General features: G+C 50.7%; 1 protein-coding gene across 1 annotated transcript in view; it reads left to right on the top strand.

The window, feature by feature from the left end:
• Positions 1 to 14958, top strand: part of LOC147102416 (carboxypeptidase D-like) — a 256138-nt gene that overhangs the window by 159577 nt on the left and 81603 nt on the right. The gene's annotated exons all lie outside the window — the stretch shown is intronic.

The following is a 14958-nucleotide window of genomic DNA, read 5'->3' as shown; positions in this document are numbered from 1 at the left end:
CCTCCCTAACAGCACTGTGGGAGTACCTTCACCACACGGACTGCAGCGGTTCAAGAAGGCGGCTCACCACCACCTTCTCATGGGCAACTAGGGCTGGGCAATAAATGCTGGCCTTGCCAGCGACGCCCACATCCCATAAACGAATTAAGAAAAAAGAGCAGCCTGCAATAAAACCCAGTAATGCAGTCTGAGCTTATAAAATTAAATCTAACCCCAGTAGCTGTTTGGTGATGTGATAGAAGTCATACAAGAAGGAATGGAATGTGTGTCTGTTGGAACCTTGTCGTCGTGATTTCCTCGAAGAGGAATCAGAAAAGACTCAAGATGAAAAAAGAAAGTCATACGTTTCAACACCTGGCTTCATTTTATTTATCTAATAGAAGTAAATTGTTTTTTTTGGGCAATATATTTAAAGGTAACCTTTCATTTGATGTCTGAGTCACTTTGTTTCACTGCGTTCTGTGGATTGCAACTGTAATTGGAGAGGATAATCCTGTTACTGGCAGCGCTTTTCAAAGGGCTGGAATGACGGTGACACAGTGAGTTATAAAGGATCCTGCTGTGGTATTGACGTGGGTCAGGACAGCATCCTTCCCGTTAATAGCCGCCTGAATCAGCTGGGATGAAAAGGCCACTCTCCCTTGCTCTGATGAGAAGCAGTTGGATACCGTCCACAGCACATGGCTGTCTTCTGACCTTTCCTGGCAAGGCTCTAAAAATATAAAGTGCGCCACGCTGAAGGGTCACACCAGCGCTTTTCAGAGGTTGTGGGCAGATGACCATGGCTGCAGGTCATCGTGCAATAGGCGGCAGCGCTGGCCTCTTGCCTCTTTGGTGAAGCGCACGCTTCTTATACATATCTCCTCGCTAATCCCTCTTATGACCTGTGCTGCCTGTCTATATTATGGGGGGGGGGCGGTTGAATAATATTTGGTGGGCTCCATCCTCCTTAAAGGTGCCTGACTCTCCTTTGCTCCATCCTGTGCTGCTCCTCTTTCGCCATGATAATGGCACACATGGGTATGACCATAGGGACATAGGAGCAGGAGTAGGCCACTAGAGGCAGGAAGGCTGTTCCCGATGGCGGGGGAGTCCAGAACCAGGGGCCACAGTCTAAGGATAAGGGGTAAGCCATTTAGGACTGAGATGAGGAGGAATTTCTTCACCCAGAGAGTGGTGAACCTGTGGAATTCTCTGCCACACAGGGCAGTTGAGGCCAATTCATTAAATATATTCAAGAAGGAGTTGGATATATTTCTTGAGGCTAACGGGGTCAAGGGATATGGGGAGAAAGTAGGGACAGGGTACTGAATTTGGATGATCAGCCATGATCTCATTAAATGTCCGAGCAGGCTCGAGGGGCCGAATGGCCTACTCCTGCTCCTATCTTCTATGTTTCAGCCCCTTGAGCCTGGGGGCGGAGAGTCTTAACACCCCAAACCCAGCCTGGAAAGATACACTGCATTTCATGGCCTTCTGCGCTGGGGAGCCCTAGATGGTGCCCACAAGGAGAACTCCAAATAAAGTAACCTTCCCCTGAACCCCACATACACTGGTGGGGTCAGTGGCAGAGGTGGCTGCTGGCCATGACCACAGACTCATAGGAACCAGAGGGGGAAAAAGCTCGATAGAAAGGAAGTAAAAGTAGAGTTAAAATGACAAGTGATCCTGCACTCCCAGTCAGTGCAGTGTGTAGGCTCTGTAATCATAGGGAGTGCGGGGTGCAGATACTGCTACACCACCGTGCCTCTGACCTCCGCTCCCTGTGAGTGTGACTGCCCCCACAGAACGTGGGATCACTGATTTAAAACAGAAGAGGACATGAATGGAGAAAAACCGGAAAAGGCCATGAGATGGAGTAAGTTAAATAAGTGAGTGGTATTCATCCAAGTAACTGCTGACAATTACACACTAATGCAATTAACATTAAAAGTAACTCATTTTTTGTCATTTATTCCCCATCGTGGCCATCCTTATACTCAAGTAGTTTCAAGCTATGAACCTCTTTGTGCTGTGAAATATTGTAATCTAGTTAAATCTGCTGGTTTTTTAAAAAACCCTTGGGGTTGAAATTGGGTATCGCCCTGTTTGAGGTGACACCTTTTAAAAGTTTGAAAAATTCGCTATTTTTTTCAAACTTTTAAAAAATTCGGTTTTCTCGCTCCAAGAGGGAGTTAAGGCGCTAAATCAAGTGCGATCGTCAGCGGGCTGGACGGGGAGTTCTGCAGCGCTGCATGCTGGACCATGCATCACCGTCGCGTTGGGAGGCTCCTTCCCTCCCTTATAGGGATGGACCATCGCTGCAGGCTCTGCAAAAGAAAGGACACCTACCTGGACCACCGAGGGAGTGGCGAACCTGCCGATCAGTCCAGCACTCACTCAGAGCGCCGGGCTGATCGACCGCGGGCAGGAACCCGCGAAAAAAAATGGATCAGCAAAGGTACATTTTTTTTTTACTTACCTTGGCCACCTCGCCTTTAAGCATCGCCGCCCCCCCACCCCAAAGCAGCCAACCGCCCCACACATGTCCCCCGAAGCTGCCGTTGTTTTCGCCTGGCGATGCTTCAGGGGGCGGAAATGAATTTCGGGTTCGGGGCGATGCGCGGCCGGATGGCACCACGATCTCTGGCCACAGGCGGGCGTGGCGATAAGAGTTACCGCCGCCGCAACCCGGCAGGTGAATTTCATGGGCGGCGGGAACGGGAGGGGCTAAGGCACCGAATTTCACGCCCCTTGCTTCTGTTCATTATACTTCTTAATAAACCTAATTTGTCGTTTTCAGCCTAAATCTTATGGTCTGTCAGTGCGGTATTTTCCATCAGTCAGAGAGGTCAGGAGCATATGTTTGTACCTCGTAGTATTCCCTGCGTGCCTGTTCAGTTAAAGGGTTCATAGTTCACTGTGTGCCCTGCTATCTCGCATTACTTTGCACATAAGTTCACGTTCCGAATTACAGTGAGTGAGTACTTGCCTATTGAAGTGGACTTCTGGTCATGAGGTGAAAGAATCTCCTTACCTCTCTCAGTCTATCCTTACCTCCCTCAGTCTATCCTTACCTCCCTCAGTCTATCCTCACCTCTCTCAGTCTATCCTTACCTCTCTCAGTCTATCCTTACCTCTCTCAGTCTATACTTACCTCCCTCAGTCTATCCTCACCTCCCTCAGTCTATCCTCACCTCTCTCAGTCTATCCTTACCTCTCTCAGTCTATACTTACCTCCCTCAGTCTATCCTCACCTCTCTCAGTCTATCCTTACCTCTCTCAGTCTATCCTTACCTCCCTCTGTCTATCCTTACCTCTCTCTGTCTATCCTTACCTCTCTCTGTCTATCCTTACCTCTCTCTGTCTATCTTTACCTCTCTCAGTCTTTCCTTACCTCTCTCAGTCTTTCCTTACCTCTCTCTGTCTATCCTTACCTCTCTCTGTCTATCCTTACCTCTCTCTGTCTATCCTTACCTCTCTCAGTCTATCCTTACGTCTCTCAGTCTATCCTTACCTCTCTCAGTCTATCCTTACCTCTCTCAGTCTATCCTTACCTCTCTCAGTCTATCCTCACCTCTCTCAGTCTATCCTCACCTCTCTCAGTCTATCCTCACCTCTCTCAGTCTATCCTTACCTCTCTCAGTCTATCCTTACCTCTCTCAGTCTATCCTTACCTCTCTCAGTCTATCCTCACCTCTCTCAGTATCTTTACCTCTCTCAGCCTATCCTTACCTCTCTCAGTCTATCCTTACCTCTCTCAGTATCTTTACCTCTCTCAGCCTATCCTTACCTCTCTCAGTCTATCCTTACCTCTCTCAATCTTTCCTTACCTCTCTCGGTCTATCCTTACCTCTCTCGGTCTATCCTTACCTCCCTCGGTCTATCCTTACCTCTCTCGGTCTATCCTTACCTCTCTGTGTCTATCCTTACCTCTCTCGGTCTATCCTTACCTCCCTCGGTCTATCCTTACCTCTCTGTGTCTATCCTTACCTCTCTCAGTCTATCCTTACCTCTCTCAGTCTATCCTTACCTCTCTCTGTCTATCCTTACCTCTCTCAGTATCTTTACCTCTCTCAGTCTTTCCTTACCTCTCTCAGTCTATCCTCACCTCTCTCAATCTTTCCTTACCTCTCTCGGTCTATCCTTACCTCTCTCGGTCTATCCTTACCTCCCTCGGTCTATCCTTACCTCTCTCGGTCTATCCTTACCTCTCTGTGTCTATCCTTACCTCTCTCGGTCTATCCTTACCTCCCTCGGTCTATCCTTACCTCTCTCGGTCTATCCTTACCTCTCTCGGTCTATCCTTACCTCTCTCGGTCTATCCTTACCTCCCTCGGTCTATCCTTACCTCTCTCGGTCTATCCTTACCTCTCTCGGTCTATCCTTACCTCTCTCGGTCTATCCTTACCTCCCTCGGTCTATCCTTACCTCTCTGTGTCTATACTTACCTCTCTCGGTCTATCCTTACCTCCCTCGGTCTATCCTTACCTCTCTCGGTCTATCCTTACCTCTCTCGGTCTATCCTTACCTCTCTCGGTCTATCCTTACCTCCCTCGGTCTATCCTTACCTCTCTCGGTCTATCCTTACCTCCCTCGGTCTATCCTTACCTCTCTCGGTCTATCCTTACCTCTCTCGGTCTATCCTTACCTCCCTCGGTCTATCCTTACCTCTCTCGGTCTATCCTTACCTCTCTGTGTCTATCCTTACCTCTCTCGGTCTATCCTTACCTCTCTCGGTCTATCCTCACCTCCCTCGGTCTATCCTTACCTCCCTCGGTCTATCCTTACCTCTCTCGGTCTATCCTTACCTCCCTCGGTCTATCCTTACCTCTCTCGGTCTATCCTTACCTCTCTCGGTCTATCCTTACCTCCCTCGGTCTATCCTTACCTCTCTCGGTCTATCCTTACCTCTCTCGGTCTATCCTTACCTCTCTCGGTCTATCCTTACCTCTCTCGGTCTATCCTTACCTCTCTCGGTCTATCCTTACCTCTCTCGGTCTATCCTTACCTCTCTCGGTCTATCCTTACCTCTCTCGGTCTATCCTTACCTCTCTCGGTCTATCCTTACCTCTCTCGGTCTATCCTTACCTCTCTCGGTCTATCCTTACCTCTCTCGGTCTATCCTTACCTCCCTCGGTCTATCCTTACCTCTCTGTGTCTATCCTTACCTCTCTCGGTCTATCCTTACCTCCCTCGGTCTATCCTTACCTCTCGGTCTATCCTTACCTCTCTCGGTCTATCCTTACCTCTCTCGGTCTATCCTTACCTCCCTCGGTCTATCCTTACCTCTCTCGGTCTATCCTTACCTCTCTCGGTCTATCCTTACCTCCCTCGGTCTATCCTTACCTCTCTCGGTCTATCCTTATCTCTCTCGGTCTATCCTTACCTCCCTCGGTCTATCCTTACCTCTCTCGGTCTATCCTTACCTCTCTCGGTCTATCCTTACCTCTCTCGGTCTATCCTTACCTCTCTCGGTCTATCCTCACCTCTCTCAGTCTATCCTCACCTCTCTCAGTCTATCCTCACCTCTCTCAGTCTATCCTTACCTCTCTCAGTCTATCCTTACCTCTCTCAGTCTATCCTTACCTCTCTCAGTCTATCCTCACCTCTCTCAGTATCTTTACCTCTCTCAGCCTATCCTGACCTCTCTCAGTCTATCCTTACCTCTCTCTGTCTATCCTTACCTCTCTCAGTATCTTTACCTCTCTCAGCCTATCCTTACCTCTCTCAGTCTATCCTCACCTCTCTCAATCTTTCCTTACCTCTCTCGGTCTATCCTTACCTCTCTCGGTCTATCCTTACCTCCCTCGGTCTATCCTTACCTCTCTCGGTCTATCCTTACCTCTCTGTGTCTATCCTTACCTCTCTCGGTCTATCCTTACCTCCCTCGGTCTATCCTTACCTCTCTCGGTCTATCCTTACCTCTCTGTGTCTATCCTTACCTCTCTCAGTCTATCCTTACCTCTCTCAGTCTATCCTTACCTCTCTCTGTCTATCCTTACCTCTCTCAGTATCTTTACCTGTCTCAGTCTTTCCTTACCTCTCTCAGTCGATCCTCACCTCTCTCAATCTTTCCTTACCTCTCTCGGTCTATCCTTACCTCTCTCGGTCTATCCTTACCTCCCTCGGTCTATCCTTACCTCTCTCGGTCTATCCTTACCTCTCTGTGTCTATCCTTGCCTCTCTCGGTCTATCCTTACCTCCCTCGGTCTATCCTTACCTCTCTCGGTCTATCCTTACCTCTCTCGGTCTATCCTTACCTCTCTCGGTCTATCCTTACCTCTCTCAGTCTATCCTTACCTCTCAGTCTATCCTTACCTCTCTCAGTCTATCCTTACCTCCCTCGGTCTATCCTCACCTCCCTCAGTCTATCCTCACCTCTCTCAGTCTATCCTTACCTCTCAGTCTATCCTTACCTCTCTCAGTCTATCCTTACCTCCCTCGGTCTATCCTCACCTCCCTCAGTCTATCCTTACCTCTCTCAGTCTATCCTTACCTCTCAGTCTATCCTTACCTCTCTCGGTCTATCCTTACCTCTCTCGGTCTATTCTTACCTCTCTCGGTCTATCCTTACCTCTCTCGGTCTATCCTTACCTCTCTCGGTCTATCCTTACCTCTCTCGGTCTATCCTTACCTCCCTCGGTCTATCCTCACCTCCCTCAGTCTATCCTTACCTCTCTCAGTCTATCCTCACCTCTCTCAGTCTATCCTTACCTCTCTCAGTCTATCCTTACCTCTCTCAGTCTATCCTTACCTCTCTCAGTCTATCCTTACCTCCCTCAGTCTATCCTTACCTCCCTCAGTCTATCCTCACCTCTCTCAGTCTATCCTTACCTCTCTCAGTCTATCCTTACCTCTCTCAGTCTATCCTTACCTCTCTCAGTCTATCCTTACCTCTCTCAGTCTATCCTTACCTCTCTCAGTCTATCCTTACCTCTCTCAGTCTATCCTTACCTCTCTCAGTCTATCCTTACCTCTCTCAGTCTATCCTTACCTCCCTCAGTCTATCCTTACCTCCCTCGGTCTATCCTCACCTCCCTCAGTCTATCCTTACCTCTCTCAGTCTATCCTTACCTCTCTCAGTCTATCCTTACCTCTCTCAGTCTATCCTTACCTCTCTCGGTCTATCCTTACCTCTCTCGGTCTATCCTTACCTCCCTCGGTCTGTCCTCACCTCCCTCAGTCTATCCTCACCTCCCTCAGTCTATCCTCACCTCTCTCAGTCTATCCTTACCTCTCAGTCTATCCTTACCTCTCTCAGTCTATCCTTACCTCTCTCAGTCTATCCTTACCTCTCTCAGTCTATCCTTACCTCTCTCAGTCTATCCTTACCTCTCTCAGTCTATCCTTACCTCTCTCAGTCTATCCTTACCTCTCTCAGTCTATCCTTACCTCTCTCAGTCTATCCTTACCTCTCTGTCTATCCTTACCTCTCTGTCTATCCTTACCTCTCTGTCTATCCTTACCTCTCTCTGTCTATCCTTACCTCTCTCAGTCTATCCTTACCTCTCAGTCTATCCTTACCTCTCTCAGTCTATCCTTACCTCTCTCAGTCTATCCTTACCTCTCTCTGTCTATCCTTACCTCTCTGTCTATCCTTACCTCTCTCAATCTATCCTTACCTCTCTCAGTCTATCCTTACCTCTCAGTCTATCCTTACCTCTCTCAGTCTATCCTTACCTCTCAGTCTATCCTTACCTCTCAGTCTATCCTTACCTCTCTGTCTATCCTTACCTCTCAGTCTATCCTTACCTCTCTGTCTATCCTTACCTCTCTGTCTATCCTTACCTCCCTCAGTCTATCCTTACCTCTCTCAGTCTATCCTTACCTCCCTCAGTCTTTCCTTACCTCTCTCCGTCTATCCTTACCTCCCTCAGTCTTTCCTTACCTCTCTGTCTGTCCTCACCTCCCTCAGTCTATCCTCACCTCCCTCAGTCTATCCTCACCTCCCTCAGTCTATCCTCACCTCCCTCAGTCTATCCTCACCTCCCTCAGTCTATCCTCACCTCCCTCAGTCTATCCTCACCTCCCTCAGTCTATCCTCACCTCCCTCAGTCTATCCTCACCTCTCTCAGTCTATCCTCACCTCTCTCAGTCTATCCTTACCTCTCTCAGTCTATCCTTACCTCTCTCAGTCTATCCTCACCTCCCTCAGTCTATCCTCACCTCCCTCAGTCTATCCTCACCTCCCTCAGTCTATCCTCACCTCCCTCAGTCTATCCTCACCTCTCTCAGTCTATCCTCACCTCTCTCAGTCTATCCTTACCTCTCTCAGTCTATCCTTACCTCTCTCAGTCTATCCTTACCTCTCTCAGTCTATCCTCACCTCTCTCAGTCTATCCTTACCTCTCAGTCTATCCTTACCTCTCTCAGTCTATCCTTACCTCTCTCAGTCTATCCTTACCTCCCTCAGTCTATCCTTACCTCTCTCTGTCTATCCTTACCTCTCTCAGTCTATCCTTACCTCCCTCAGTCTATCCTTACCTCCCTCAGTCTATCCTCACCTCCCTCAGTCTATCCTCACCTCCCTCAGTCTATCCTCACCTCTCTCAGTCTATCCTTACCTCTCTCAGTCTATCCTTACCTCTCTCAGTCTATCCTTACCTCCCTCAGTCTATCCTCACCTCCCTCAGTCTATCCTCACCTCCCTCAGTCTATCCTCACCTGCCTCAGTCTATCCTCACCTCCCTCAGTCTATCCTTACCTCCCTCAGTCTATCCTCACCTCTCTCAGTCTATACTTACCTCTCTCAGTCTATCCTTACCTCTCTCAGTCTGTCCTTACCTCTCTCAGTCTATCCTTACCTCTCTCAGTCTATCCTTACCTCTCCCAGTCTATCCTTACCTCTCTCAGTCTATCCTTACCTCTCTCAGTCTATCCTTACCTCTCTCAGTCTATCCTTACCTCTCTCAGTCTATCCCTCCCTCTCTCAGTCTATCCTTACCTCTCTCAGTCTATCCTTACCTCTCTCAGTCTATCCTTACCTCCCTCAATCTATCCTTACCTCTCTCAGTCTATGCTTACCTCTCTCAGTCTATCTTTACCTCTCTCAGTCTATCTTTACCTCCCTCAGTCTATCCTCACCTCTCTCAGTCTATCCTTACCTCTCTCGGTCTATCCTTACCTCTCTCAGTCTATCTTTACCTCCCTCAGTCTATCCTTACCTCTCTCAGTCTATCCTTACCTCTCTGTCTATCCTTACCTCTCTGTCTATCCTTACCTCTCTCAGTCTATCCCTCCCTCTCTCAGTCTATCCTCACCTCTCTCAGTCTATCCTTACCTCTCTCAGTCTATCCTTACCTCTCTCAGTCTATCCTCACCTCTCTCAGTCTATCCTTACCTCTCTCAGTCTATCCTTACCTCTCTCAGTCTATCCTTACCTCTCTCAGTCTATCCTCACCTCTCTCAGTCTATCCTTACCTCCCTCAGTCTATCCTCACCTCTCTCAGTCTATCCTTACCTCTCAGTCTATCCCTCCCTCTCTCAGTCTATCCTCACCTCTCTCAGTCTATCCTTACCTCTCAGTCTATCCCTCCCTCTCTCAGTCTATCCCTCCCTCTCTCAGTCTATACTTACCTCTCTCAGTCTATCCTTACCTCTCTCAGTCTATCCTTACCTCCCTCAGTCTATCCTTACCTCTCTCAGTCTATCCTTACCTCTCTCAGTCTATCCTCACCTCTCTCAGTCTATCCTTACCTCTCTCAGTCTATCCCTCCCTCTCTCAGTCTATCCCTCCCTCTCTCAGTCTATCCCTCCCTCTCTCAGTCTATCCTTACCTCTCTCAGTCTATCCCTCCCTCTCTCAATCTATCCCTCCCTCTCTCAGTCTATACTTACCTCTCTCAGTCTATCCTTACCTCTCTCAGTCTATCCTTACCTCTCTCAGTCTATCCTTACCTCTCTCGGTCTATCCTTACCTCTCTCGGTCTATCCTTACCTCTCTCGGTCTATCCTTACCTCTCTCGGTCTATCCTTACCTCTCTCAGTCTATCTTTACCTCCCTCAGTCTATCCTTACCTCTCTCAGTCTATCCTTACCTCTCTCAGTCTATCCTCACCTCTCTCAGTCTATCCTCACCTCTCTCAGTCTATCCTTACCTCTCTCAGTCTATCCCTCCCTCTCTCTCTCTATCCTTACCTCTCAGTCTATCCTTACCTCCCTCAGTCTATCCTCACCTCTCTCAGTCTATCCTTACCTCTCTCAGTCTATCCTCACCTCTCTCAGTCTATCCTTACCTCTCTCAGTCTATCCCTCCCTCTCTCAGTCTATCCTTACCTCTCTCAGTCTATCCTTACTGTGGTAAACCACTGTTTGTATTCCTGTTTGTCCTGTTTGTATTCCACTGTGTACATGCCTGGACATGCCTCGGCTGACTCCTCCCACAGGTCCTTGTATAAAGGTGACTGCTCCCCAGCCCTTAGTATCATGGACCGGTCGACCACGCGAGGCAGACCTCCATTCTGTTGTTAATAAAAGCCTTTAGTTACTCTTCTAACTCTCAGTCTTTTATGAGTAATTGATAGCGCATCAATTTTATTAACAACATTTTTATAATGGAGAAGATCCTCACACCAGCATGCCTGGACTTAGATCATCGGGAGGCGGACTCATCCACCAAGTTTACTCACTGGCTTGAGTGTTTCGAAAAATTCCTGACCGCCTCCGAAGCAATCAAATCGGACGAGGACAAACTGGATGTCCTGACCTCCAAAGTGAACCACCGAGTGTACTCGGTCATCCAAGACGCGACCTCGTACGCGGACGCTATCAAGCTCCTCAAGGACCAGTACACGCGCCCAGTGAACGAAGTGTACGCCAGGCACCTCCTGGGGAGTCGTAAACAACAACCTGGGGAATCGACCGTGGAATACCTTCAGGCACTGTCTGTGCTTGGCCGGGCCTGTGGTTGTAAGGATGTAAAGGCCGCCGTGTACACAGAGGAACTTATCCGGGACGCTTTTGTAGCGGGCCACAGATCCAATTACACCCGACAGCGACTGTTGGAGCAGAGTAACCTCGACCTCAACAAGGCCTCTGAACTCGCACTATCGTTGGATGCAGCCTACCAGGGCATGGATGCCTACTCCTCTGCACCGTGGACGCCGCGGGGAATGACAGCCTGGGACACGGTAGGACCGCCTCATAGCGCCGTGCCACCCCAGCCACACCCCAACAACGGCCCAACTACCGCAGCAGTGTCCCAAGGCCAGAAATGCTACTTCTGTGGCCAGGCAAAACACCCCAGAGCGCGCTGCCCGGCGAAAAACGCGATCTGCTCGGGCTGCGGGAAGAAGGGACACTACGCTAGCGTCTGCAGGGCCAAAGCCACCCCGAACCCCAGCAGCGCCGCGTGTGGCCCATGCGGGCCGCCATCTTGGACATCCCCGGCCATGTGCGAATCACCGGTACAGCAGCCATTTTGGACGCCTCCAGCCACATGGGGATCATGGACGCCGCCATCTTGGACGACAGCCGGGACGCAGCAGGCCCCCGACACCGCCTCATCTGATACCCGCAGCGACACACCGACCCCTACGCTGGCATCCGTTACACTGGACCAAGCGAGACCGCACCAACTGGCCAGTTCCACAATGGACATTAAGGTAAATGGTCACGATACAATCTGCCTTTTTGACTCTGGGAGCACGGAGAGCTTCATCCACCCCGACACGGTGCGGCGTTGCTCTCTCCCAGTCCTGCCTGTGCAACAGCGGATTTCTATGGCCTCCGAGTCCCAGTCGGCGGACATCGGCGGCTACTGCGTGGTGACACTCGTAGTAGACGGGACTGTGTACGATCATTTTAAACTTCTGGTCCTGCCTGACCTCTGCGCTGCCGTCCTGCTGGGGTTAGATTTTCAGTGCCACCTTAAAAGTGTTACGATGGCGTACGGTGGACCCCTACCCCCACTCACAGTCCGCAGCCAGCAGCTTCCAAACTGCCCGCCGCGCACCAGGTGCAACCTCTCCACACTCAGAGTCACCCCCCCCGCACTGTTTGCTAACCTCACCCCCGACTGTAAGCCCATCGCCACAAAGAGCAGGCGATACAGTGCCGGGGACAGGGTTTTCATTAAAACCGAAGTGGAGCGGCTCCTGAAAGAAGGGATTATTGAGGGCAGCACCAGCCCCTGGCGAGCCCAGGTTGTGGTCGTTAAGACCGGCGAGAAGCAGCGCCTGGTCATCGACTACAGCCAGACAATAAATCGCTACACCCTGCTCGACGCCTACCCACTCCCCCGTATAGCTGATATGGTCAACCAGATCGCGCAGTACCGCGTCTTCTCGACCATTGACCTGAAATCAGCGTACCACCAGCTCCCCATCCGCCCTGAGGACCGCCAGTACATTGCCTTTGAGGCAAACGGCCGCCTCTATCACTTCCTTAGGGTTCCCTTTGGCGTCACCAACGGGGTCTCCGTCTTCCAAAGGGAGATGGACCGGATGGTAGATCAAAATGCGTTGCAGGCCACTTTCCCATATCTGGACAATGTGACCATCTGCGGCCGTGACTTGCAGGACCATGACGCAAACCTCGAAAAATTCCTCCGCACCGCCCAACTCCTAAACCTGACATATAACAAGGAGAAGTGCATATTCCGCACAAACCGCCTCGCCATCCTTGGCTGTGTTGTGGAACACGGAGTCATCGGCCCCGACCCCGACCGGATGCGTCCCCTTATGGAACTTCCACTGCCTCAAGGCCCTGAAGAGGTGCCTCGGGTTTTTCTCCTATTACGCCCAGTGGGTCCCCTACTATGCGGACAAGGCCCGTCCGCTGATCAAGTCCACCTCTTTTCCCTTGACGGCAGAGGCCCGCTTAGCCTTCCACCGTATCAAGGAGGACATTGCCAAAGCCACCATGCACGCAGTGGACGAATCCATCCCCTTCCAGGTGGAAAGCGACGCGTCTGACTTTGCCCTGGCCGCTACCCTCAATCAGGCGGGGAGGCCCGTGGCCTTTTCACGAACCCTCCAAGGCCCGGAGACCAGACACTCCGCTGTTGAGAAGGAGGCCCAGGCGATTGTGGAGGCTGTGCGTCATTGGAGGCACTACCTGGCCGGAAAACGATTTACCCTGCTCACTGACCAGCGTTCAGTTGCTTTTATGTTTAACAACAAGCAGAGGGGCAAAATCAAAAATGACAAGATCTTGAGGTGGAGAATCGAACTTTCCACCTACAACTACGAGATCTTGTACCGGCCCGGGAAGCTAAATGAACCCCCGGATGCGCTATCGCGTGGCACCTGCGCCAGCGCGCAGATCGATAGACTGCGGGCCCTCCACAATGACCTCTGCCACCCGGGGGTCACCAGGTTCTTCCACTTCATCAAGGCCCGCAACCTGCCTTACTCTATTGAGGAGGTCAGGACCATGACCAGGAACTGCCAAGTCTGCGCTGAGTGCAAACCGCACTTTTATAGACCAGACAGGGCCCACCTGATAAAAGCCACTCGCCCCTTCGAGCGCCTGAGCGTCGATTTTAAAGGGCCTCTCCCCTCCTCCGACCGCAATGTGTACTTCCTCAATATTATTGATGAGTACTCCCGTTTCCCGTTCGCCTTCCCCTGCCCGGACATGACCAGTGCCACGGTCATTAAATGTCTGAACAACCTCTTCACCCTGTTCGGCTTCCCCAGCTATATCCATAGCGACCGGGGCTCATCGTTTATGAGCGACGAACTCCGTCAGTACCTGCTAACTAGGGGTATTGCCACAAGCAGGACCACCAGTTACAACCCCCGGGGGAACGGACAGGTGGAAAGAGAAAATGCGACAGTTTGGAAGGCCGTCCTGCTAGCCTTAAAGTCTAGGGGCCTTCCAACCTCCCGCTGGCAGGATGTGCTCCCCGATGCGCTCCACTCTATTCGGTCACTGCTCTGCACTGCCACTAACGCCACCCCTCATGAGAAAATGTTTGTCTTCCCAAGGAAGTCCACATCGGGGACATCGCTACCGCCATGGCTGACGTCCCCAGGGCCGGTCCTACTGAGAAGACACGTGAGGACCCATAAAACGGACCCCCTGGTCGAGAGGGTCGACCTCCTCCACGCCAACCCCCAGTATGCTTACATCGCATACCCGGACGGGCGGGAGGACACAGTCTCCATAAGAGACCTTGCACCCTCGGGGGCCGCAGTAACCCACTACCCACTACCACCCCCCCCCACGATCCGATATCCAGCCCCAGCAGACGGCAGGCCTGGGCCCCGCGACCCGCTCGACATCTACGAGGACGACACGCCTGTGCCACAGCCTACGCTGGACTCGATGCCGGAAACTTCACTACCCCTGCCGTCGCCACGCAGATCACAGCGGCAGACAAGACCTCCGGAGAGACTCCAATACACTAACTTTTAATACACTTCACCCCGCCGGACTCAATTTTAAACAAGGGGTGAATGTGGTAAACCACTGTTTGTATTCCTGTTTGTCCTGTTTGTATTCCACTGTGTACATGCCTGGACATGCCTCGGCTGACTCCTCCCACAGGTCCTAGTATAAAGGTGACTGCTCCCCAGCCCTTAGTATCATGGACCGGTCGACCACGCGAGGCAGACCTCCATTCTGTTGTTAATAAAAGCCTTTAGTTACTCTTCTAACTCTCAGTCTTTTATGAGTAATTGATAGCGCATCACTTACCTCACTCAGTCTACCCTTACCTCCCTCAGTCTATGGGATTCTATGACCCAAGCTTGATATCGTGTTATTACTGTTTCTTAATTTAAGTAGTTATCTGCTCAATAATTTTCAACCTTGACCATGCGATCTGCACTGAGAGACTTGGCCCTCCACCTTGCTTTCTCAATTAAAAAGAAATTAAGATACACCCAAATTAAAATTTACAAGAATGATTCCAGGGATGAGGGACTTCAGTTATGTGGAGAGATTGGAGAAGCTGGGTTGTTTTTCTTGGAGCAGCGAAGATTGAGAGGAGATTTGAGAGGAGATTTGATAGAGGTGTTCAAAATCATGA

The sequence above is a fragment of the Somniosus microcephalus genome, chromosome 22 (assembly GCF_052327205.1).
Source record: "Somniosus microcephalus isolate GS21.2 chromosome 22, FLI_Smic_1.0, whole genome shotgun sequence".
NCBI classification, from domain to species: Eukaryota; Metazoa; Chordata; class Chondrichthyes; order Squaliformes; family Somniosidae; genus Somniosus; species Somniosus microcephalus.
This window is presented reverse-complemented; position numbering and strand designations above follow the sequence as displayed.